This window comes from Takifugu rubripes, chromosome 13, assembly GCF_901000725.2.
Source record: "Takifugu rubripes chromosome 13, fTakRub1.2, whole genome shotgun sequence".
NCBI lineage: Eukaryota > Metazoa > Chordata > Actinopteri > Tetraodontiformes > Tetraodontidae > Takifugu > Takifugu rubripes.
Window position 1 is genome coordinate 9,030,364 of NC_042297.1, and position 26,804 is coordinate 9,057,167.

The 26,804-nt window shown below is 43.2% G+C and overlaps 1 long non-coding RNA gene across 1 annotated transcript in view; it reads right to left on the reverse strand.

Moving 5' to 3' along the window:
* Window positions 1-26,804, reverse strand: part of LOC115252093 (uncharacterized) — a 50,872-nt gene that overhangs the window by 19,292 nt on the left and 4,776 nt on the right. The window lies entirely within an intron of this gene.

Here is a 26,804-nt window from a genome sequence, read left to right on the forward strand (position 1 = left end):
AACTTAGAGATAACAATAATATCACAACGCCTTAGAGAGCCTCCCAGGTTTAGACTGCCATTGAAATCGTTGTCATGTCAGCTGACCCTTCTACCATCTTTTACTAGAGCTGTTTTATAAAACATGTATGCATGGAATTATGTCTTTTTGATTAACATGCCCTTGTTCAAAATGAGAGTTAGCTTGTAGTTCACTGAATGTAAAACATTGTTCCTAGCAAACAAGACCAATAGGCCCACGGGAAGTGACATCACCGTAAGGCCCATGATGGGCAAACAGGTCAGCTGACAACAAGGCGGTGTTGTGGTGAAGGCGTGCCAGCAATGATGAAGAAGCCATCAAAAAGGACAGTTGAAAGGCTCCTACAGCAGCAGTGTACAGGAGAAGAGGGAGCCACGCAGGGAGGCGACAGAGACCACACGTTTTCAAAGTTCGCTACTAAACGCTCATAAAATGCAGGTCTCTATTATTCACGGGTGGGATTTCTTTCTATTATGGCGTTCAGGCAAACAGTTCAAACCCCTGAGCTCTGTCAAATGATGGAGTATCATAATTACACCCTTTTTATTGGCCATCTTATTCCAGCTATGACTGATGCAGCTCCCAAAACCCTAAGTGCTTCCATTTGCACTTTCATGTGGCAAAACAGGCAGAGGAGCCACAAATCGCCTACATTTCAAAGGTGGGCTGGCAAATATTTATTGCCTGATGGGGAGTCACTTTTAATCAAGTCTGGTGACCTGTTCCTGCAGAATATGGCGGCTGGAACATGCTTATCTCCTCTGTAATAAATGAGCCTTCAAAAGGCCCACTATGCTGGCATTATGGGGCTGTCTAAAAATAATATCTGACACATTTCCTTGGAATCGCTCATAATCAAAAACCTAAAAAGATCCCTGCTGCAACACAGCAGAAACAAATCAATGACCTCCCTCTACTGGTCAGAGGCCAAACTACAGTAAAACGGATTAACAGCTGTTGGATTTGTCGGTTGTGGCCAAGAGGTTTGTCGTGAATATGTTGAAAATGTTCAAAATTAGGTTTTGTGAAAATTCCTGTGGCCTTCTGAACACATTCAAGCTTTGATGAATTACATCCACACACCATAAGGGCAAATATAAAAACTGATGTAATACATTCTAAGGACAAATTATCCCCGTCCCATGAGTCCAAATCCTTTTAAAACTTTGCTTGTAGCGTTCAGTCAGGACTAAAGACAAATCCCGTCTGTTTTAAAAATGCATCGTAAATCCTCTGTTTATTACTATGGGCAGCTGAGGATGTGATGGATGGCACGGGGAGCCAGGAAAAGATCTGTTGATGAAGCTCTATTAATAGAAATCACCTCAAACTTTTCCAAATTTGCATCCAAGCCAGTCAAGATAAACTTTTGCTTGCGTATAACGTCTATACTCCCATCCTCATAATCCCACACTGCGTTTTACGCTGTCTAGCTTGAGATCTAGATTTATGACACCAATATGTTCTTTTCCATGCTTTTAAAGCCTACGAGGCATTATGGGAAGGCTCCCTTAGTGAAAACAGATATTTTCCTCCATAATAGGAGTTATCGAGAGAGTGATCCTTAAAAATGAAACCCATAAATCACGTCCCTTCACCATTGTGCCATTAACATGAACATGTTTTTGTCATTTAGATCTGACTAATAGCTTGAGCTTAAGGCTGTGGCCATTGGGAAGAGAAACGCTTTTTTCTTCTCGCCAACAGAAGGGACACTGTGAAAGCCGAGTTTGTCTTGGTGATCCTGCGCTAATGTTTAAGTTTTCTGATGGCTATATTGGGGCTGGTTGTGGTCTTCCAGAAAGACCCCGACTATAAGCCGAGCATTTTGTGCTCTACAAAACAGAGCAGATGCCAGCACAGTACATATTAAATTTGTTACTAATTTTAAACTTGGCATGGTGGACCTCACTGTTGCCACGAGCTCAGTGGAAGCAGGCGGGCTCGGCCCCACCACGACCACAACCACAATACAAACAAAGCATGTGGAACATCAGCTCCCAGTGTAGTACTGACAGTAAATGTTTAGAAAAGGAAGTTTTAAAAATAACCCAGTGTAATAAAATTTGTAGGAAAAAGGCACCTGGCAGGATGTTCACTGCTATTTTCTGACTTTTATACAAGTAGAAAATAATAGCTTGAGAAGTACAATCTAAGCAAAAAGGAAAGAGTAGGTCGCGTTTGTGTTTCTGCTGCTGAGAAAGGCAATTGTGTGTCTGGAGCGGGAAAACATATTTACATCACTGTCTGAAAGTGATTTCATAGGATGACGTGCTTAGTTTTATGTTGTAATGATATTCTTATGCATATTATGATCTTTGTCTTTTGATGCATTAAGTGAATTTAAGTAATAAAAATTTTCAGGACTTAAATTACATGACATCATCATATTACAGTCCGTAAAGTGCAGCCATCATTTTCATCACTGGCTACAGTTTAGCTATCAAAATGACTCTGCAAAAAGAGAGTTACACATATCACAGATGCTATCTACCTCAGAATTTTCCTTTTAAACAGCCAGAGCCCATTTTTGCTTGTACTTTCTAGTTCCCAAATGTCAAGACTTGCTAGAGTTTAAACATTTATGCTCATTTCCTGTTCTAGGTATGTCCACTTTTTTGCCTGTGGGTTTGTTTTTCTCTTTGAGGCTGATTAACTGTCTTGTACATATTTTGTGGTGTTTATTTACTCCTTTTCTCATAGGTGAATTAAACATCCAGTACCAGTGGCCTGAGGGGGAAGACCTACATAATCTGAGTGGAATCAAGTACTTGTACAACTACCTCAACCAATTATTATTAGCACCAGTCAACTACTATTTGTAGCTACAGAGAGACTCTTGTGAATTAGAATTACATGAATCTAAACTGAAACTTGATTTCAAGTGTAATGTTGAAATTGTACCCTCTAAAATTATATAATCCATTTGTTGGGACACTGGGACAAAAGTTACAATCAGCATGTTGAGTATAAACAAAGAACAAGGGCCCTAAAATATGGTACTATTGGTAAATGCTTTGACCAAAAGGTGACCAGAATAATGAGAGGTCACATGTATTACTACAGCTTTCAGCATCAGTCACCTCTGAGCTTTCAGCCACAGCAGGGAAACAGCACCTGACGCTTTAGTGTGTTCTGTTTCATGTGTGTCTGCCAACTTGAAGCTGGCAACTTTGCCATGTCCAAAGAGATGACACCTATAGTCTAAGTGGCTGTGTTGAGCAGGACGGGGCTGCTGGCCTCAGCTGTATCAGTCACCCATGGAACTGCAGTGACCTCTAGAGACAGTTCTCCACACATACAGAGGAAGGCAACCTGAGCTGTTCGGCACAAATCAAGACAAGGTGTGTGTGAGATTAGAGATCAGAGTGATTTTTGGACACGTACGAGAGTGTGCAAAACAGCTGCACTATAAAAGGCCTGCAGACATGAGATAAAAACAACACTCTAAAATGTGCGCCTGTTTTGAAGTGCATTCCAGTACTCGTGTATTCTTCTACATTTAAATAAATACATAAACCCCTGGGTCAGTCTGCATCTCCCCGATCAATAACGCAGAGCTTGTGTTTACAACTGTCCTCAGTTGAGCTCAGTTCGCTGAAGCTGAAATACTTCTATACGCTGGGATACCCATCCAATCAATGATTCTGTTTCTATTGCTATTTACTCTCTTGCCATCTCCCACACACCAGTTGTTTGATTATTTGTATAATCATTTTTATCATGAAGAATCAGAGAGACACATGATTTTTCATCATGATTTAAAATTTGACTGCCTGAAGATGCCGGTTAAACTCTTTGAAGCATTATGCGGGAGGCCAAATATAATTTTATGGTTCCATTTCACAAATTCAAAATGTTTTGATAAGGAAGCAGATGGAGATACACATTTCCAGCTCATTCTGATGCACAAAACACCACACAGACAGCCACTGAGAGTATTACCTTCAGCTGCACAATAAAAGTAGAGACTATAGCTTAGAAAAACGATTATACGGCACCTTCAGACATGCCAAAGGATTCGACATGGAGGATTCCACTGCAAAATTGCCAAGGTGGAATATTATCCTAAATAAAACATATCAAACGTAGCCATGAATCAATATCAGCTCCAGTCACAGTTGAAGGGAAATGGATGCGTGATTCAACTCTCTGCTGAAGAACACAGAGTAGACCCATCACGAAAGTTTGGTCATTTATGTATTCATCTGGCAGTCATTCATTCATTCATACTCCCAACAGCAGTAAAGAGACTTCATATGGGTAGTTATTTTTGTTATCATAATTGTAATTCTGTGTGTACTATAAAAGTGGATGATGGAGGATACATGGTTGGCTGGGGATGTAAATAATGGCTGTGGCGGACGGCTGTAAAGCTGCCTACTATTTTCAGTGTCAGAATAAATAACATATGTGCACATGCTCAGCACGCATTGACTGAAACCTGCTTTGTTCTGTGGGGTCAGTTGGTGATGTTTACAGACAGGAAGTCACTCCATTTTTATTGAACTCACTTAGAGCTCTGACTTTTGTAAGATGGGGTTTTCCTGTGGGAGGGGACAAGGTGACAACACACTCACCCCAGGTGGAACCGCAGTCCCTTGTGTGTGAATATACTGTACAGTGTGTGTACAGTACATGGGCTGGTGCACAGATGCCCCGAGAGGTGCCATACGGCCGAAGGCTCATTAGAGCTCAGATGGAAGACATGAATCAAAGGAGGAGAGGAAACAATCAATCTGCCTAATGGGAATCCCCTGTGAGGAGCGTGGGCCGTCCATCCCAGTGCAGCTGTAGCCTTTCTAATATGTGTCCTCCCAGCTTAAACAAGCCACCAGGTCGTCTCCAGACTCGCCGCACTCACCATATTACACCAAACCACACAACACGCTTTTAGAACAGGGGCCTCCTGTGGTGCATGTGGGTGCTGAGTGGGGGTGATGTGGTTTCAAAGGAGGTGTCTGTGAGTCCTGTCTCTTTAATGTCATGCCCCCTACCACACACACACACACACACACACACACACACACTCACACATGTCATCCATATCCTTTGTAGCAGGGCGTGTGTGGGTCTATCAAGGAAGCAATGGAGGATTTATAGTGCGGGGAGCGCCTGTGTTGAAGGAGGCAAAGGGAAGTCATGTGTTGACTGTCAGTGTGTGAGGTTGTGGCCAACATTAAGTCGTGATTGTTGTGGCAAAGCGGTGCATCATGGAGGTCGGGTCCCCACTCACAGGTTACCTGAGCTCTTTCCGCTCCAGCTTTATATTTCATATTGCTTGTAAAAACTTTAAGCTGGTGCACTCCACCAGCCTCTTTACTATTCACCATGGAAGAGTGGTTTAAAAATGAACTTATGCTAAACAGAGGTTGATTTAAACCAGAAGCTGACCCCTGACCTGGACTTAGAGGATAATGTCCCAGTCAAGGAGAGCAAAGTCCCGTTACCATCTATGAATCAGGCCCCCACCAACATTATTTCAAAATTGCTTAGTTGCATGGAACTCCCTTTAGTGCTGAACGGACTTTCATAAAATTGATTTTCTGAGTACACCCTTTTAGCAGCTATAAGCTTGAAATATGAACCCTTCATTGCTGAAAGCATTTCATTTTTTGCCCCTGTGACTAATGATCCAGGGATGAAGTGTGTTTGAAATTCTCCTCGGAAGCCATTTCCATAATTAAACACTGCTAATTATAGAGCTTTGGCTGACTTTAAACAAACAGGCGCAGTTGCCGAGCATGCTTTCACACCTTCCATTTGGAAATGTATGCAAATAGCATCCGTGTCGGGTGTTTTCTTCGATAGACTGACAATGTTAAAACACACTGCTAATGCTGACGAAGATCACACGGTAACGCTGTGAGTCTTGCTGAGAAGAAACTGACAAGCCATGGGTGGTTTGCAGGAAATACCCTGAACAGGTATGATGAGGATCAAAGCTCACGCGGCGGTATCAGATGATTGAATGTGTTCGCATACGCGTGTTTGTGTGGACATGAATATGCATTTATTCATTATTATGAGTACCCTACGGTGAGGGAGAAAAAAATAAACCTCCTGTGTTGGCCAACAAACACTCCCGCATTGTTGATTTTAGTGCTATGACACTGCTCTTCAATTTATCAGCCTTTGACAGCAAGCCACTAGATGCCATTATATCAGACAAATGAAAATTATATATGAAGATTAACATCAAGTCATTTGTTAGGGGGAAAATAACACTGCTAGGGAATAGACAGGGCACAGGACCGAGAGCTATGCTGCCAGTAATTCACATATCAACAGCATTTAAATTATTAAAAAGATTGAAAATCATAATTGCCCATATATTTTTCCCATTCTTCTCCACACAAATGGCGCGCCTGGGGTACTTGACATTCACCAGTGGTTTGTAATGTAAATTACAGAATGTATTTTCTCCATATCTTAACAGTGGATGGAGTGATTGACTACTGAATAGAAGCAAGCTACAGGTGGGGGTCAATTATCGTTAGAATAATCGAGCATCGGCGGCTGCCTATCCGCGTGTGACACATTTTTATCTCTATGCATTTCAATGAAGTCAGTCTGGTACATAAAAGGTTATCACCTAGGAAACATATTTGCCTAGGCACAAGTTAAACAGGCAAGTGAGATCCGCATAGATATTCAATTTAACCAGTCAACCCTGACCTATAAATATTTCAACAAAACCCAATGAGGACCCCTCCCTCCACCTCAACCCCCTTCTTCGCGCCTTTGATCCAATTCCATTTCGGCAGCGGGAGATATGAGGGAACAGTCGGAAGAAGGACGTGGGGAGGAAAGGGGGGCGTGGGGAGTGAGAAAGGAGAGTCAAGTGTATTGTAGCTTATCTTTTAAGAGAGCTGTTTAATGCATCAACCGTCGACTCACACAAGGGACGGGGTCAAGCGGAAGGAAGAGACAGATTTACACTGGAGGCCACTGGCGACTCCAACACTGAGCAGAAGCCATGGACTAATCCATAGTTGTGAGCTGACAAATCTGGCCTGACATGCTACTCTGTAACGTGGTAGACTCGGTGGATGGACATTAATCACACTGTGTGCTTTGCGTAGGTAGAGGCACATTGGGGACACCTCAAAGTGAGCTGGAGGTTATACATGCAAGGGGATTAATCAATACAGCCCCATCGTAATGGCCAGGCGCTGCGGCTTAAAGCCCCAACGGTGCCAAACACGCCTCGCCTAAGTCCTGCTCACAGATCCATGATGGCAGAAGCATGCACGCACCTGTCCAATTCTGATTCAAGACAGTGTGAGAGACGGGAGCACGAGGACACTTCAGGCAAAAAGGTGGAGCAGCTTCAAAACTAATACATTCATCTCCGAACTTCCTGCCAGGAAGGGATCATTGTGTGTTGCGTAAACAGAAGTAAACCCAAACAACTGGGGATAATTACACGTGTCACCTTAATACCACTTCATTTCTGCTTGTCATAACTGGGGTTGAACAATGGTTTGGTAATAATATAGTAATTTGCCTCTGGGTGGAGGACATTCCTTTCCCTAAGCTGGGCAGAGTTAAGCGATCAACATTTCTATTGCACATTTCATAGAAAATAATACAAATAAAGAAAATCCACTTTGGCTTACAGAGCCTTCTCGTGGCCACTCCTCTCGTGCTACAATGCCTTGCTGTGGTGTGACTACACCACTGCCTCGCCAACACCAAACTGACAGGCCCTCTCAGCTGGGAGTTATCAGGGGGGGCGTTGGAGGAGGTTGATGTGTGAGATAACTGCAGTCACCAGCAAAGACGCACAAAAATACTGGCTCAAGTGTTCTGTCAATGGCCAACGCCACCCTCCTGCTTCATAGGAGTCTGCCACCCACAGAGACCTCGATGAGCAGCACCCCCCCCCCCCCCCAGCCCTGGCTGACAGCAGATCTGTCAGACCTCCCGCCCATTCGCTTGATACAGTCAACCAGGACTGGTAAAGCGGGAAGCAGACAGTGTAGCAGGAGGTGAAAACTCCAGCTATTTGTCAACGTGGCGCCCGTGTCAAAATGTCAGGCCCAGGGACATTCCCCGTGCAGCTGGGCTGTTAGCTAAGGAGACACGCCGTATGGTGGAAACAGGAGCATGCTGTCACAGACCAGACAACCTACCCAAGCCTGGCAATCAAGAACCCCCTTTACCTCTCTTTATTCAAGACTATTTCCTCCATGAGCACTGACATTTATCTAGCAGCAGTCTTTTTCCACCGCTCATCTCTTGGCCCATTCCATCTCAGTCTGTCATCTTCTGTTTTTATGGGAATCTTTCAGTCTGTCACATTTTCCCTGCTGCTCATAATTCAGCAGTCTTTCCTTATCACGTCCTTTCCCCCGAAATGAAAATGAAATGGCTTCAATCGAAAAAATATTGACCTGTCTCTCCTTCATTTGCGCTGTGTTTTTCCACAACTTTCAAATACAATATGGAAAACTGAGAAAACTGGAGAGGACAAATAAACAGGGAGCCATAGATTCAGATTCAGCCAATCACGACCAGCGTGATGTTATTTCAAAATATTATCCTCACACTGAATTCTGCTGCTTGTGGCAGATTTGCAGGTTGTCAAAAACATCCATTCTGTTTCAAATCTCGCTTGGCGAAATAGTAAACATCTTAGTGTTTGCTTGGAAGTGCCAAGTGTGCTGGTAATTTCATTGTCTTTCGGCCCGGAGGAGACGCACTTCTCCGCTCCACTCCCAGAAGATTAAGAGCCAAAATTACAATAACAGAAAATCAAATCAAGTAACATATGAAAAGCGAAAAAACAACATTAACTGTATTCATGAGCGACAAATTCATTGCTCTATCTCTCCTTAAGCTTCTTTGACTTGGCATTTACTCGGAGAGGGTGGAGGATTTACTGTGGCAAAACGCAAACAGCGTATTTATGGGTCAAACACAGCCTAGCTGGCTTTATGGCAGCTTATGACCCTTTTTTTCAAGAGACAGCACAAATTCAGTTTGATAGCAGTTTGATAGCACTTAATTCTGATTCTTAATAGGTCATACTGTAAGAACTTTATAGGATTGGTGCATGGTTGGGGGTGTGTAGGCTGACTGGTTTTTCATGGTCTTGACACCGTTGTAATGTCTGTGCATGGGTGTGTATGCATCTTTTGCTGTTCTATCTCTCCGTAAGTCTGTCCATTTCATTTTTTTTTCACACCCCTCCCTATGTCCATCTGGTACCTTTGCTCCCCCTCAGAACGTGGGCCGATGGAATTCCCTGGCCTAATTAATGAGCAGACAGTCACAGACGGCCAAAAGCTCATGCCTGTCTCCGTGCACCACCGTGCCTCAGGAGGCCCTTTATTGAAAAGGGAAAAAATTAGATTCACTGGGCAGAATTTACCAGGCAGCAACATGACATGTCACAATGTGTTGTGTTAGCAAGGAGAAGAGCTAAAAGCTGATCAAAGAACTTTGAAAGCCACAAAAAATTTTGTGGTTTTACATCAATATGTGGAACCCCAACATGTCCTATACATGTAACATCCACTTTATTTATATATCATTCACACCCACACACTGGCACTACTTCAGACCATTTGGGGAATTCTTTTTTATATGGGCAGCAGATATCTCCTCTTCATTGTCACAGAGGCTGCAGTCTTGATCGTGGCAACACGTAGTTTGGGGACGTGCACGTGAGGCAGTGTGTGGGCTCACCTTTTTTTTAAATGGGCAAATCAACTGTATTTTGTGTTAGGATTTGCTTGTGTGTTTGTTTCCAGATCCTCCCCGTTGCTCTCAGGCTGGATGGGTCTGACCTTCTTCTGGCTTCTGCTTCCAACTTCACACACCCTCGTGATCAACTCCCTCACCTGCACAGTTCCTTACTGGCCTTCCTGTGTTGATAATAGTGCATTAAAAACTGGTTTGGGATTTTTGCCTGCTTTCCAGCCGTGGTCATCTGCAGTCCTGTGTCTCAGATTCCTGTTGTCTACAGGCTTTTGTTCCTGCTCTGCATCTTCCTTCATTAGGAAAATATTTACCCTGACTCCCTATTTGCATTCTGCATCCGGCTTTCAGCATGTGCTTAACATTTTCCTCTCCTGCAAGATATGTAGGTTGTTTTTTCCATTTCTGTTCAGAAGAAATGCCATGAAAGTATGTGCTATTTTCTCCAGAGCTGTGACATTATTAGCCATCAGGGGCATCAATCTCAGTGACTTAATGACACATCCAGCCCATGAATCTTTCAGCTCCCTTCCCAAACCTAAACCAGGCATGCTGGGACTGTTCCTGCTCAGCAGCTGCTGGAGCAAGGCTGTGCTGGAGTCTGGGCAGATTTGCCAACTCCAACACTTTGATCTCAGCTTGTGGAGCAGATAGCTATGAGGCTGGGCCTGGATCTAGCTCTGCTGGAGTCTTGATACTGTACTGCTGAAGCCATAAAATCTGGCCTGTCTGCCACAGGCCCACCTCCTCATGGCTAAATATTCTGCATGACTCAAAACACACCAATAAATCATTAAAAGAATTGATTAAAATGTATAACTTAGATCAATAGAATATATATACATACACACACATCAATTGCCAATTATTAACTATATTCCATATCAGCTTGTTTAATCACATCTTCCCAGTAGAGCCAAAAATCCAGAACAGCCTGCTCTATTCACACTCCCAGGGTACTTCCACTGACATACTTTTCACTGGTAATGGGGCCACCTGCAGGTTGGTGCAGGGCCCTTTCCGGACAGTGTCAGAGGGGAACTCAGACAGAGCAGGAGGCGATGTGGGTGGGTGGTGGAACTAGGCATCTGTGACTGGCACCAGCATAAGAGTGCTTTCATTTGCCGCTCTTAAGCCGAGCTCCACGGGCAGAGCACAGAGCAGGGCACGGGTACAGGCCAAGTCACCAACACATGTCAGAAAATACTTTTCTGTGATCTGAGTGAGCGGGGCTGGAGTCCATTCCCCCCTGACATTTTCTTTGCACTGCAAATGATGCATATGAGAACGAGAGCAGTAATGTGACACCTCACTAAAAATTATTAAACAGATTATTTTCATGAGGGGGCTCTTTCTGATTAAATATGGGCTGCAGAGCCTTCTTGTTTTATACGCACATGTCCTCCACATTTTTCCTTTGGACTGGAATATGGTATCGTCCCAACATAATTCTATCTTTGAAATACAGTCAGGATTCAGTGTGATAATGGCAACCTTGAATGGGTCATTTCAAGAGCATAGATTGACTGATGTTTTCTATAAGCAACTATATATTATGTAAAATAAATAAAAAATAGCTTTGATTTTTTTACTCAAAGACATAACTTACTTCTAGATAGTAATAACATTCCACAATTGTGATTATAAACTCATAATACATAAAACAGTGGATGACATGAAGTGCTGAATGATCTGTACACAGTTGAGATACAGATCTACTCTTCAAGGTATCTAATGACAGACTGCTCAGAAAAAAATCACATTTTAATTTGAGTTTTGTTTCTAAAGTAACAGTCTTCCAATAATTACGCCAGTTTTTCATCAATGATGAGTAACAGTGCTCAATTATGAAAAATCCTGGGAGTTCCTGCAATGTAAGGTGTAATTCCCCTTAAACACCATCCTTGGCAGATAAATAGGGGTGTTAAAAAGAAATCAGCCCCCAGTCCTGACAACCTGGGCCCTACCTTGAAACAGCTCTGCTGATTTGCGGGTGTAGTTTTCTCATTACACCAGAGAAAAATACGTCTTTTAAAAGCAAACCTGCAATTTTCTCTGCCTGTGAAGTCTACTGGTTTGTTCACATCATTTTACTGCTTATCCTAGTAAAACTTTAAAGCTTGCCTATGTCTTTATGTGTTAAAATATGTTTTAAGCCATTATTATGTAGTTAAGTTTTAACTGTGCTGTATAATTTGCTATGCAGCTGAAAGGAAAATGATAATCAAACTGTGAAGGAATACAGTCAACTGATCAAACATGTATCAACCTGGTGCTTGTAAATTCATTTCTGTCAAGTCCAGAATCAATTTGACCTAAAACATTTTATTGCACTCGATGCTTATGTTTATCGTCATCAACAACTCAGCAATGTTTTTTTATTATCTCACCAATGAGCCATACTTCATGTTATCAGGATACCAAACACACAGAGTCACGCTCAGCTCGTCAAACAGCCCGTCACTGGGAGCAGAAATTTGACCCTCCATTCAGAACAAAGTGGAAAAACAGCAGCCGAGCTGAGAGGGAATCAAAAGAAGAACGATTTGGAAATTCAAGGGGATCAAATGCTAGCTTTATTAGGAGTCAAAGCCCCAGGGCTGGGTGGGATGAATGCCTGGTCTGTGTTAGGCCTTACTGGCCAGGTCAAGCGAGACACCCTTAGGGAGAGAGAGCACTCAGGCCTGGAGGAGCCTTCACACCGTTAACCAAACCCTCGGGGGTCATCTCGCCATTCTGCCTTAGCATACCACCGCAATAATGTCTCTCTCAACAGGTACAGTGAGCAGGGGGGCAAAGAGGTAATTCAACGCTGATGGGATCACTCAATCTCCGTAGGCAGGGTGGTCATTTGATGTGATCACCGTGTTAGCTGGGTCGCTGCAGAGATGGTGAGCTTTTAAGGGAATGGGGTAAATGAGTGGGAAAAGATTTGCTCTAAGGAGAGAATACAGGTGACAACAATTCGGGTCAGAGATTATCTTCCGTCTTGCAGGGGCGTGTGGAACAAATCCAATTTTTGGAGCTGGGACAGAAAGTAAAGCGGGCCAAAGAGGATATCGTTCATAATTACAAGGCTTAGCCAACGCAAATGCTCCCCCACAGAGAACTGCAACAATGGCCTTAATTACATTTTTCCTCCAACCCCACCTCAAAGTAAAAACATGGATGACAATTTTGGCATCAGGATCCCAGCTCATGGCTATTCTCTGTGCCAATTTCACTTTTTTTCCATGTTGCCAAGAGAAATCGTAGTAACACATAACTAAAGAATAGGGAAACCTTTTGGCTGCAGACCAACCTATTGGTGCCAGTTAACTCCACCAAAGGAAAAAAAATGCTTTTAGCAAACCTTTCCTCTGTTGCAATTATAAATAAGTTCCTTCATGGAGCCTCCCACTATGGGTGGGCTAACAGCCCAGGGGCCACAGGCAGCAGAAAAATGATCACTAGCCTGAATGGAAAGCAAGCCCAGGGAGCAGCTCAAGTAACTGCTTTGTTACCGAATAAATGTTGCTAGCAACAAAGTTTACAAAGGCCCATTTGTCAACATGTTTATGCAATAAAGGACTCCAACTATGGTGATGACAGCCAAAAAATGTGTCCATCAGGGAGAGGAAAATAAGCTGTTCTGACAAGCACAAAATAGCTTTGGTAGTAGATGGGCAATAGTGCTTGAACTGAGTTGTACAAAAGACTCACTGCTTGATCCTGTGTGAGCATGTAAGGTGAGAAGCTTCTGAAAAGCATTATACAGGAGACTCTTGCATATTCCTGCCAACGGCCCCTGTCTCTCCCTGCTGACAGTATTGATGAAAACAAAACTCTCCCTGAGTGCCTGTCTCTAATTAAATCTACCTTAAACACACTGAATATTCAATTCATTAGAAGTGCTTCATAAAACTGGCACTGCTCAACAATTTTTCTGCCTCCTTTTAGACCCCAGAGGCACGGGCAGGCACAAAATAGCATAGTAATTTAGTCTTAAATTGCATTGTTAATTATTTACATTTATTTGCTGAAGAAGCACACAAATCTGGGGGAAAAACTGCATTTATTATTTTTTAATCATGGCTACAAGAGTCACTGCAAAATCAGCCACTGCTAGCAGCACATCATGAAATATTTGCTATTTTCAAATTTGATTTGGTTATTATAAATTGTTAAAATATAAATTGCTTATTGCCATTTGTAAAATTACTTTTACAACATTGAAATGGGTTAAAAATGACAAAACTCTGTCCTATTAGGGAAAATGCAGTTTAATTTGCTGAACTCTAATATACTTCCTCAACATTTTACCTGTTTGTCCAACTTTGGTCATTTGATTGGCAGTCATCTTCATGGTGAGTCTAATGGCATATAATGTCATAGGCGGGCATTCAAAGGTCAAGAGCTTCTAAGAATGATGCATTACTGTTGACTGACAGATTTTTGAAGCCAAACTACGGTATATCACGGATTGTGCTCTCTTAATATTTTTTTCCTCATTTCTTGGGTTTAACATATTTCCTATTTGTACAAATTGTTACGCAAGCGCTTGCAAACAAAATAACATCTACGATTCTAAGATCCTCATTGTTTAGTGGAATTCATGACAAACTTAAACTGTTTTCCATTTCTTTTGCTGGAGACACAGCCATAAATAAGGGGAAATATTTGAAGAGGGGAATCAAAAGCAGTCTGCTGTCTCCTTCCCGCCCCATCAATCAGTGGCATCTCCACAGGACACGCCACACTAATCAGCAGAGAGGCTTTGGGGGGAAAAAAATCAGCCTATCTGTCCTAGGCGATCATCTGTACATTAGCGGATATCTCCCTGACAGGTAAGGTGGAGGAGACCAGAGGAAGGTGCTCCTTCCAGAGAGGTCATTAATCTTTCTTTCCATTTCTTTCTGACACCTGAACCGGACCCACCCAGCAGCCAACTGCTCCCTTTGAGAACTGAACTCCTGGACTCCTGCAGCGATACTACAACACCATGATACCTTAAAACATATGTATTAGCATGCATGCATTCTATGTGGAGAAAACACTGCATACTGACATAACCCCCACCCCCTTTTTTTAAAGTGCTCTAACAGGAAACCATCTGAGACTGACACCGGCAGTGAACTGATCTCTTCCCCTCATCTCCCTGACTCTCAACCACACTTTTAGTTTGCTTCTACCTGACAATTTCTTCAATTGTAGTCAGACACCAAACAGGAGGGAGTTCAGGGGCTTTAGAGATAACTTCCGACACTCACTGCAAAGACAGCGCCTTAAAGATGCTCTTGAGGATGTGGGGGGTTTGCCTAAATGCACGTTTGTTTGAACACACACAGGTGCACTCTCATCCAGATGTTATTCCTGTGTTGCTGACACTAAAATGATGTTTCTCCCTGAAACCCCTGATGCTGATGCTTCCTCTCGAAACTGTTTGGATGATATGATGACATTAAGTTCAGAGGATGCCAATGATGCACAGTGATACGACAGCTTACGGCTGTGATACCTGTTTAGACGAACCCTCTGACAACAAGATGTGTCACTAAGCAAGGCTTTGGCTCAGCCGATTCCCTCGTTGCAAGATACGGATTTGCTTCCATCTGTAGTGCCTAGCCGAAAACCCGTCTTATGACAGTTAACGTTAAGTCACACTTTTTACACAGTCCCTAGGGGCTATTTCACTTTCTACCACCAAAATAGCAGTCAGCTCCCAAATCTCCTTCCGAGGAGAGAAAGTCTCATTGATGAGGATGAGAAGAGAAAGGGACAAGACAAGCTTGAGGGATTAGTGGCCTCAAACTCCCGCACAAGCACACCCCACCGTCTGGTGCCGCACACTGAGCCGTCTTGACAAGCGGGGTCTGGTATTTGTGGAGGTTAGATGGGGTCATGGAGCGTTGCTCCGTGGGATTAGGAGGCGTGTGGCCCCCTTCGCTTTTAATCAAACCCTTCCAATCAGGTCAGATTACAATAGGATAAGCAGCTTCAGCACATTGTGCAGATTATGCTCCACTCTCGATGGCCCTCCTACAAGTGAAGAAGGATTGCATTACGTCAAGAGAATGCAAATTATTTTCTTAATTGCTTTTTCACAAAGTAGGTTAGAAAAAAGGGGATTAAGCAACTTTATGAAATATCTAGATCTGCACTATTTTTCTTTTTATGTAAAAGCCTTATATTCCAACAGCTTCTATGAGGTTTATGAAGTCTTTTAAGTCCATAGCTCTTTTCTAACACCTCCCTCAGGGCAAATACTCTGCCTTTTCATTTGTGTTGCCCTTTTAGTTACAGTCACTTTGCATTGAACAGGTTAAAGACGAGGATCTCTTTACCTTTTATCAGCAACAGAGATCTGGTAGTCAGGTGGCAGAGGTTCTCCACAGGCTTTATTAGCAGAGAATTTCTGGCCTGTTAGAAATGTGCAGCTGCTGTTGGTTTGATTCTGACAAACCTCTTCAGATCCATGGCAGACAGATCACAGAGAGGTTTTGTCACAACTGACTATTTGACTTGTTGATTCAACGGTGCGAAGCCATCCTGAAGGGTTGGGTAAACAGTACTAACAAGGTGAAGGTTTTCATGATCTGACTGAACAAAAGCCAGAGACAAGTTGGCTGTTTTGCCGTCTGTACCGAGCATGAACACTATCCTCAATCTCAGAGTCGGGCGGCGTACCTTCTGATTTTGCTGTTAGAACATGGGGAGTAGAGCATGTCCGTAGGACTTCAAAGAAGCAGGCATGGCTGCTAATTTTTCAGCCTGGGCATATGTGGCGGAGAGCTCGGATTTGAGGCGCTCTTCTCACTTCAAAGACTGAGTGCCTTAAAAGGTCTGACTGTGTTTTGACGTGAATCGGCAGAGGTGAATGAGAATCAAGCACCCGCTGCAGACCCTTCTGAAGTCAGGCTCTCTCTGTTTAACACCCCCCCCATACACACACACCCCACACACATACACACAAACCCCTTTACTCCCTCTGCACACACTCACTCCTCCCTGCCTTGACAAAGAGAAGAAAAACAAGAAAATTCAATAATGCCTTTGAGAGGCAGGATTACCTGAGGAGACGCCGGCACTGCTATGCCGCGAGTGAAATCTCGTGTGCCCTCCTCTCCGTCTGCTCTTGCTACACCCCTTCCCTCCCTCTTTGTACACTCTTCTATCCATTTTACTCCCTTAAGTTGGCTAAAGACAGCCCTCAAAAACACATCAAAACTCTCCTTTGATGTCATGGCAGGCAATTAACCTCTGGAGTCCAAAATTACAGATTGCTGGGGATGTGACACATTTTGGATCAGTTGGGTGGCAAGAATGCACGTGTCTGCGTGCTTGTGTGTGAGTGTGTGTGCATGGGGGGAAGGGGGGGGGGGGGCATCAGCAATTGGGGTGGGTGGGTATATTGTTTATTTGCTTTAAAGCAGGCTACTTCTTTAATGAAGCGATGCCGTGGCAGATTTGAGACAACCCATTTCTGTCAGTTTGAAAAGTAAAGTAGGGTAAACCTCTAGAGGAAGGGCTGGCTACACCGGAGGAAATGTTTGCACTCGATTATTTGTACTGCTGCTCACTTCTGATGAACAATGCTGCAATACAGAGGGAACAAAGGAGCACAGCTCCTAGTGCATTTTAATTAAGTCGTGGGCACAGCCAAACAAAGATGAGGTCTATCCCAATTTCAATTGTGTTTTTGTGTCACTCGCTCCTCTTGTGTTGCATGAAAAATAATTAGAGTGGGATGGAGCATAGGTAGTGGATGGATGGTAGATAAGGCCCAGGGTTCCCTTGACTGATGTAGGGGATGAAGTGCATTATTCTTCACTGGGTTTAAATGACTCACTGCCATGTTTTGGTGTGACAGTGTTTAATTTAAAGAACAATTTAAAGAATGTCTCCATAAAAGTATTTTACTGTGCAGGTGTGTAATAAGTCTTGCTATAATGTAAAGGGTAACAAGCACCACTTGGTCATCTTGTTGGCCAGGACGACAACAGAGGCTGTCTGTACGATAAAGTGCTTTGACTGTTGCCGTCTGTGTCACTGACACTAAACGCATCGGCACACCGGAGATGAGCGTGATGAATTCAGCCACAGCAGCCAGGAATTATACTGTGCACGCCAAGTGGCACCCATGGAGCGGGTTAAAAAAATAATGACAAGTTGTGAAAGCAGGCACGCAGACCTGTTAGCTACAGTGTCATTCATGGAAGTGTGAGGTACCCAAGGATTTCACCCAGGGAACACTCTATTTAGCTTGCGTGTCTTTCCGAAAGCTAAGCCAGCCTCCAAATAACACAAATTTAACCATTTCCTGGAAATGTATGTCAAACACATACCACAGAGTGAAAAGTGAAATGCTGGGATTGTTTGGCGACGCTCAGTCGTGGGAAGACCATCAGTGTTCCACTGCCAGAGATGCACAATTACCCAAGTTCAACCAAACAGGCAGCACTCTGATCTCGACAATTAGTACACATGACAGCTCGCGTCTGCTGTCTTGAGGACCACTGGGTTGTTTTCTCCCCTTTCTTTCCAGAGATTTCCCTGCCTCTTTACCCTGCCAGATACAGATGGAGCATCTGATCTCCCCGAGACTTTGTTTTACGTGGGGCCTCTGCGCCGCCCTCCCCTGGCATACAGCGAGATTACATAGTGATTATGAGCATCTCAATACTGTGTGACAGCCCTTTCCACGTGAGGGACTTACAATCATGTTTCATTAATTCAGCCTGAATGAAGCCTCATTTCAAGCATAGAGGAGCTTAAGATTTATGTGAAATTAATAACGTAGCAGATGTCTTCAGAATATTGTATGTCTTGTATAAATAGGGAAAATCATTTGTTTTGGGGTTTTTTCCTCCCCCAGAAATGCTAAAATGGAAACTTTAGTCTGGCAAGCAGCAGATGTAGTTCCTACAAATTCAATAGCTCTTACATCATGTGCTGTCAGGTACCACCGGAGCTTTCAAATGACATATTTGTATCAAATAGCCTTATTTAGCATGACTGTCTCTGCTTTAATGGCGGCAAGACATGGCAAGCATCAAGTTGGTTATTTCAACACGATGTAATCAGCTGGGGATCCTGTTGAAATATGGCATGCATCAGAGCGTTTTCTAATTTTCATGAGTTGCTATTACTCCTCATCTATTCTTTTCGTCTGTAACAAAATGCATCTGTGTTTTGAAAATGTCTCACGCACTTTGCTCGAGCTCAGGGAGTCCTACACCAGATAGCCTCAGGCTGGAACCGCTGCACTCCCTCTCCTTTCTGTGTGCACCGTCTCTCTGCATAGACTAAATAAGAGGGCAAGAGCTTCACAGCTGACTGTCTCGCTTGGTGCTGCCCTCCCCAGGTACTCCGCCAATGCAGCTCAAACACAGGCAGTGGGGAGACAGTGTTTCTTGCTTCAAAGTGGGGAGAAAGATAAATCATTCAGGTGGGGCTTTTGTTCCAATATGCCACGGAGCTGCGATCACAATCCCTTTTTCCACTCTCTTTGTTTCCAAACTAAAGTGTCTGCATGTGACAGGGACTCTGACTTCCTGTGCAGGTTGTTTATGCAGCTCAATCACTTTAAGACTTCAAAATTGATTTGACACGAATGACATGCTCTCTTTCTTGAAAAAGAGAGCCGAGAGATCCTTGTGAGCAAAGATCGGCCGTTTAAGAATTAAGCTGGCGCGTGCTGGATATCACCAGATACCTCAATATTTAGCCGGAGATCATTTCTTTGCTCTTTCAAACTGGAGATAAAGGCGGTGAGCTGACAGAATAGTGCAGAATGAACAAGCTTTGTGATGAAATGTGATTAAAATATAATTAATTGAAGTTAAACTGACAAACTGACAATAATCACTGTTATTTTTGAAGCTATTTGAGTTGACACAGACAATAATTTTCTCTATAATTAATTTAACCACATTTATTCTGCTCCACTAAGTCAGTGGAACTACGAATTCAACTTTTTGTCATCATTACTGAAGAAGGCCTGGTTTATTCCTGCTCTCAACCATTGATGGGGGCCCTGTGTACGTCTTTGTCAGGCGAGGCTGCAGAATTCGTGTCAATGCCAGCCCATCATCCAGCCTGGTTCAGTCATTTAAAGCAATACAATGCCAACAGAAAAAACAATAAAGGGAAATCGGAGTTATTAAATTGGATATTGCGGTAATTCATAATCTAACTCCATCTCAATGGATCTGATTGAAATTCTTTGTTTAGCCTGAGTGAACCGAGGCACTCTAATAATTGAAAAACCAATTCAAATTTATATTAGTGCAGGGTCTGTGCAGAAATGGGAGGATGGAAGAACGAGGCGTAAGGGTGCATTAATCTTTATAACGTTATTATTTTTTCTTCATTTCTAGAATAACAATTGTCTGCTGTATAATAAGATCAAAGGGAGTTTGCTGATAATGTGAGAAGAAGACAGGGTTCGCCATGTGTCAGTCAAACATTGTCTAATAGTGTCTAATTCAGAGTGAACTTTGCAACCATATGCACTGTTCACTGTGCTTTACACATGAATGGACCGGTGGCCCTCCGGCACCAGAACACAGTGTAACAGACCCAAGAGCAGCATTGTGCTAAACCCTCTTTAATTTGTCCTCTCCTAATGTTCTGTGTTTTTACATTGGATTCACAATGACAACAACCAACACAAACCAGTACAAGTCCAAATGTTCATTGTGTACCCACAGGAGTCACAGACAGAACTTTGACATGGAGGGACAGTTTAATGATGTGAGACTTGGGGCTTGGACCTGTGAGCTGTGGAAATTTGGATCACTGTGACATCATGTACTGAAGAAGTAAACGGGGGTCCGGGAGCGGGGCGTGCTTCAGCCTCTGGCCCCCGGGGCGATGTGTGGAGAGACACAGAAGGCCTGGCCCTCAGCCAGCACTAACTGTATTTCTCCTGCTTCTCCCCCGTTGCGAGAACATCCATCTCCCTCCCCGGGCTGACACTCCGTTTATTCCCACATACATTTGTCATGTCCCCAATCAGCAGCATGAATAGAAATGCTGTGACCATGATGGATGGTGTTTCTAATTACACTCAAAAACAAAAAAGAAAGCTCAACCGAACTAGAGGTCATATTTAGTTTTTTTGTTTGTTTTTTGTTTGACTTTTTGGTCTCCCTGCTTCGTCTTTTTATCTCATCAGAGGACGCTCCATCTGTGGGTTTTTTTTACGGTAGTGCGCAGTCGCGGCCGGCACAGCCACCGTCAATCAGCTGTCGGTCATCTGACAAAGACTCTGGGGAGGTGGGTGTAGAGGGGAAGGCAGCTGAAGTAACTCTGGACCTGCGGTGCTTTTGTTTGTTTGTTTGTTTGCTGTGTTTAAAACAAAGGGCGCATGGCATTGAGAATTCCATCTGAAGGAACTCCCCTCAGAGATTAGTTATTCAAAGGCATGCAAATGACATTGCCATGTGCTGGTTTACGGGGGGGTTGTGTTCATTTTGGATCTGCCTAATTGCTTCATTTCTAAAATAACTTCTCTGTTGTTTACCAGCACATATAAAGCTGAACTGTAGTGTGTTTGACGCATTCTTTTTTTTTTTGCACTGTGTGTGCATTATTTCTACCGTGATTGTTTAAGGGTGAAGAGAGCAGACAAAGCCTGACCTCCGAATGATCTGTTCTGGAAATAACAATTAATAGATTAATAGATTTTTTAGCCAAAATGTGTTTTGTTTTGTTTCTCAAAAGAGAAGGACAGTTCCTTTTGTTTAGACCTTGTTGAAATATTGAGCTTTGGTCATGCAAAATAGAAGAAAAACAACACTGAGTTATCTGGCTTAATGTATAAATGAATAGGTGTTTGTGATTTTGCATGACATCAAAAATAGGTGATGCCTGAAATAAGTCAGGACAGGAAGTTGGGGTGCTTCTGCGTCTGGGCCGCTAATCACTTTGTTAAAGTGCAGACGGACCAGATTGAATTACAAGAAAGCAACGTATGTGGAGGTGCTAGTCATGCGTGACCGGCCTCCAGTCCTTTTTAAACATGCAATGCCGGCAGGGGCCTCAGCGTTTTAAAATCACTGAAAAGAATCAATTACAGTAGATGCAACAGGAGCAGTGAAGCATGTAACACGTGACGTATCTTCTCATTTCGGCTAGCTACCATTTGGACGTTCTGTTGTGCAGAATCCGGCATAATTCTAAACTGATATCCATAATACCTCGCAAATACACTTGCGAGATCCATTTCTAATGTGTCTTTTATCAAAAATGAATATCAGTTAACAAACCTGGCCAGATTTGTTAAACCACATGCTCAATACGATGCAACCATGTGGTCATGGATAAATGTCCTTTCATGAGGTAAATAAATGAAAAAAGAAACCAGGATGGATGCTTGCGATAAACTGCAGAGTTGCTTATGTGAGATTTACGTTACGTCACGGCGTGGATTCAAACCAAAGGCTCCTGTGAAAACTGCTGTGAACTCAGTGATTTCTGTAATCCTGTCCACAACTAAGCCTTTCAAAATAACCCCAATATTGCTTAAATATTCCTATTATGTACTTCACATAACCTGCTTTACTTTCAATCAGCCCAGAAGCCTTGCTGCAGCTTTTTATCAGCCGTTACATGCCAAATCCCGTGTTAAATGAAAAAATACATGATAACAGAAAAAAATAAACATCATCCTGTGTCCAAGGCCTAAATCTCTTTTCCATGTCCATCCTGAGTTTACAAGTGATGTTATTTGCTGTGAAACAAGACTAGGACTAGGATCGGAGCTCCAATTTGGGCACCAGCTGGGGGCTGAACCACTGTTTCAGCATCATAACCCAGTGTATACAAGCTGTAAACCAGCATTGCTATGGCCTGGGCCCTTTGTTAACACTTGTATACGGGTCCTCCTGTTGATCAGACATGCTCGCAAATATTGATCTCTTCAAATTTTTGACATTGCGACTACTGCTGGAACAGCAACCTTGAAAAAGATAGTTAATGTAGATGAGGAATTTATGTACTGTAGCCCTGTCTCTTGTGAAATCCCTTGCCACACACACACACACACCCACACCCCTCTTCCTCTGTGTATTCTGGCTGTTCATGTTTGAGGGGCACTGCTTGATCATTCATTATTAACTCATGTCTGTCAAACCAAACAATGGATAGACTGCTCAAAATTGATGACTTTATAGAAGTGCATATGAGCAAAAAGGCTTTCATTTAGTGCCCTACTCTTAGTGTAGAAGGTGACAGCCATGATGGATATGACACTATACACCAGATTTATCTTGGAAATGGAATAATTATGCACTTAATGCATGACTGGTGGTCTGCATTTATACTGATAGCTAACAGGGTATGCAGCAGGATAAGCAGAGGGGGGTATGACAGTAAAATCCTGCCGGCATTATAGCCTCAGGCCCCATTGGAAATCTTTAACTACTGGAAAATACATTTTCTTTGGTCAAGGTTAAGATAGAAGTCTCCATATGCCAAGTGACACTCGGACAGTGTCACCTCCACCGGGACAGTATGGCTCATTGCAAGGTGACCTTAGAACAGCTAATGGTGACTAATACCCCTGTGGAGAGAAGTTAGGGGTCGTAACACTCCACACCACTTACAGGAGAACAACACAGAGACACCAGCGAACACGATCAATACGCTGCATTACAAATTCCTCCATCTTTCTTTGTTCCCCTCTACAAGATCAGACACGGCAAAGAACGTAATGTAGAAATAATGTAGATTTCCATCCAATCTCCTGCGAAGGCAGAACACAAACACCTGGCATGTATAAATGCTCACTCTTTCAAAAGAACAACTTTCCATTACAAGTTCTCAGCCTGGCTGTTGCTGAGGGAACTGAACAAACAGCTTTACATGCGGCGCTGCCTTTATAATTGAATGTGCATTTCCCAGACATCAAAATGATCTGAACATTGTAGCAGAGGCCTCCCTGTTCATTTTACCTCAGACTAACTTCAGACATGGGTTTTCGTACACTGTGGGGGGAGGATGGGATCCCTGCGCAGTGTCGCCTAGTGTTTGGAGTAACACTAGACAAATAATCCGTCTCTCTCAAAGGCGTGAATGTCTTTTCAGGTATCCGTCATCAAAGTGTCAGTCCTGCTGGCAGATTTTACACACCGCTGGCACCGACGATCCTCGGCCTGCTCTGTTCATCATTGCATGAATAGTCCTAGTGACACAGTGGACACAATGCATACCATTCCACAGCTGCAGACACATCTTGCATGCACATGAGAAAAATAAGCGGGACATGCAATAAAGACATTTTCATAAATGTGATTTCTTCTTTTTTTTAGCTAATGGTATACTCACAGACATGGATTGGCACATAAACAATCCTCAGAAATAAAAAAAAAAGAGTCGTCATTGAGTTGTTTAGCTCCCATTAGTGTGTCTTCACACCTCGGAGACAGCTACTCTGTTATTAAAAACATGCACGGCTAATGGCCACAATTACTTTAATCAGAAATTCCCAAAGCTCAGCATGATTCCCCTGTTGTGCCGGAGCTCTTTCAAAAGCCCCAAATCCACCGCCGTGCTAAGCCTTGTACAACTACAAAATATTATAATGCCAAATTCCAGGTACAGGATGATGAGGAGCAATTGAATGGGTTAAAGGTTTCAATCCATTTGGCGGGGGCTCTATTCATTGCTGTTCCTGTGGTTTTAGGACTGCGTGGCGTGTTGCTGTGCCTTTGATCGCCCGGTGGAGACAATGCCGCTCTCCTTAGCCCTGTGGCACGGGGGTTTACCTGCTGCTAAGACAGGTATCACAGCCAGGGACCAAGCACCTTAAAGAGGCTTTAACCCTCCTCTGGATCAGGCTGACATGATTCATGTGGGCTGGGTGTGGATTTGTGTCCCCGCTGTGGCACAGCGTCTTTCATGTCAGGCTGTTTATGAGAATATGGAGATGGGTTTTGCCTGCTTGCGGGTGTTCCTTAAAGCAGCGATACGACCTCAGGCTGGGCTTGATCCCTGACGAGTCAAAATCTACCTCTCGATGAATCTCTTGTAGCACACTTAATACCCATAAGAACATGGTGCACAAGGCCCCTCATCTTGGTAACAGAAAGGAATTTGAGAGCAGATTAATATTATGAACAGTAATATTCCCCCGGCGGCATCTGCATGCGCCACGGATTACAGGGCTCTGGGGTGATTACCGGCAGGGGAAGAGGGGTTACAAGTCCAAAAAACTTTTCATCTTCACCCAGGGCACAAGAGCACACACATAGGAAGATGTATAAACACATAATAAAAGAACGTCTGTGCATGTGCGCGCCTGCTTGAATCTGGCTTTGTTGCAGTACATTCTTTACTGCAAACTGCTTCTTCAGTTCAAGCGTATGATTCACGGAGCACTTCTCTTAGAATTTCACCTTCGGCATCACATTAAAAACCTGCCCATGTAGATTAAAATCTATAAATATATTGCTTTCTTCCAAAAAGTTACGGATTAGTCTTGCATATAACATAGACTACATTAAATTGGGAGAGGTCTGTTAATTTTTTTTATGCAGGTAGTTAAATCATTACAGCCACACTTCTAATCTTTACAGCACCTACTTTGTGTGATTGTTTAATCGGTTTTAATGCCTTCCTGATGACTGAGTGAACTATCGGTTCAGTAAATTACAAAAGGAAGCAAACAAGGTGAAAAGTAGCAAATGTAATCTCCTATAGGATGGTGTGAGAGAGCCCTCAGGGCTCCGTGTGCACCCCACTGTTGATATCAGGTTTCTTGTATGAAGGCCTGCCAGACCCCTGTCATGATAAGCCCCACTATTCCCAGTGCCACCGAGCTGACTCCAGGCCACGCGTGCAAAGCAAGCCTCGGAAATCGCCTTCAGGACTTGTCTTAGGACAGAAAACTCGGCAATTTCCTCCACACCTTTTGCGTGAGGATAAACACAAAGTCCACTTTAGCCATGTGCAACCAATAATTCAGCCAAATGAAGGCCAGACTGTGTCGACAAAGGGGGGCTCGAGAGGTCTGAACCTTGGTCTCTAATGCCTGAAATTATCTAGAGGAACGTGGTCTGACACGCTGCTCTACTGCTTGGTGGCTGCATGAAAGGAAAGAAGCAACACTGTTTCCATTTAGAGGTAAGTCCAAATCACCTGAGAATGCACACATTTGTGAAAGAAAAACAGCGGGATATTTCCCTTCTTTAGACTGTAATGTTGACTTTGTAGATTCTGCCAGGTCTCTGGAATTGAGCAGAGGAAGGAAGGCGAGAGGCACTGGAGTACACTACCATGCAGAGTCCGAGCGTGTCAGCAGCTCGCAGGCCTGAAGTTGAAAGAGCGATCTGACAGAAGACGTAGTCTTGGCTGCTACTTCCTCCCGGCAGACTGCTTCCATCAGAGTGCGCCCAGTAGTCATCAATTAGAACACGAAAGGGAGCCATTCACACACAAGCACGGCTATTATTTGGGCACGATTTGATCAGACACCATTGCTGAAGAGATTGCAGGACTACAGTCATATGGTACTAATAACAACAACGTCATACGATAGCTTCTTTCAGCACACTACATTCCTCTCTGTTTTTGTTTAAACAGAATAGGTCTTAGCAAAATGGTAAAATATCTCCTGCAAATGAAACAAAGAAGGTGGTTTTGAGTAGTAACATCTGGGAAAAGAACACAGGAGGGCAAACACACGAATGTGGAAAATGGTGACTCATTATTGCATTTCACTAATAAAACCAATGCCTAAAATAACTGTCTAATTATTTTATGTTCCCAGATAACACAGATAATCTCACTATGAGAGAGACTGACATTATAGCAGAAAGAAAAGGTTTTCCATAAATTACCGGTACATTTAATAGACCCCAAAAGGCCTTTTTTTTCACATACTCTCAATGCAGTTCTGTCTTTCAAAGTGATAAATGCACCAAAGAATTCTGCCCCCGAGCCAGTTTCATACAGGCAATTTTGATCATTTTGATCCGGTTCTCCACGACATAAAATTATTCTACAAAGTCAGGAGAGACACATGCTTTATTTAATGTTGACTGGCCTTAGTGTACATTAAACTAAGAGTAGATGAATAAAGTGATGAATGT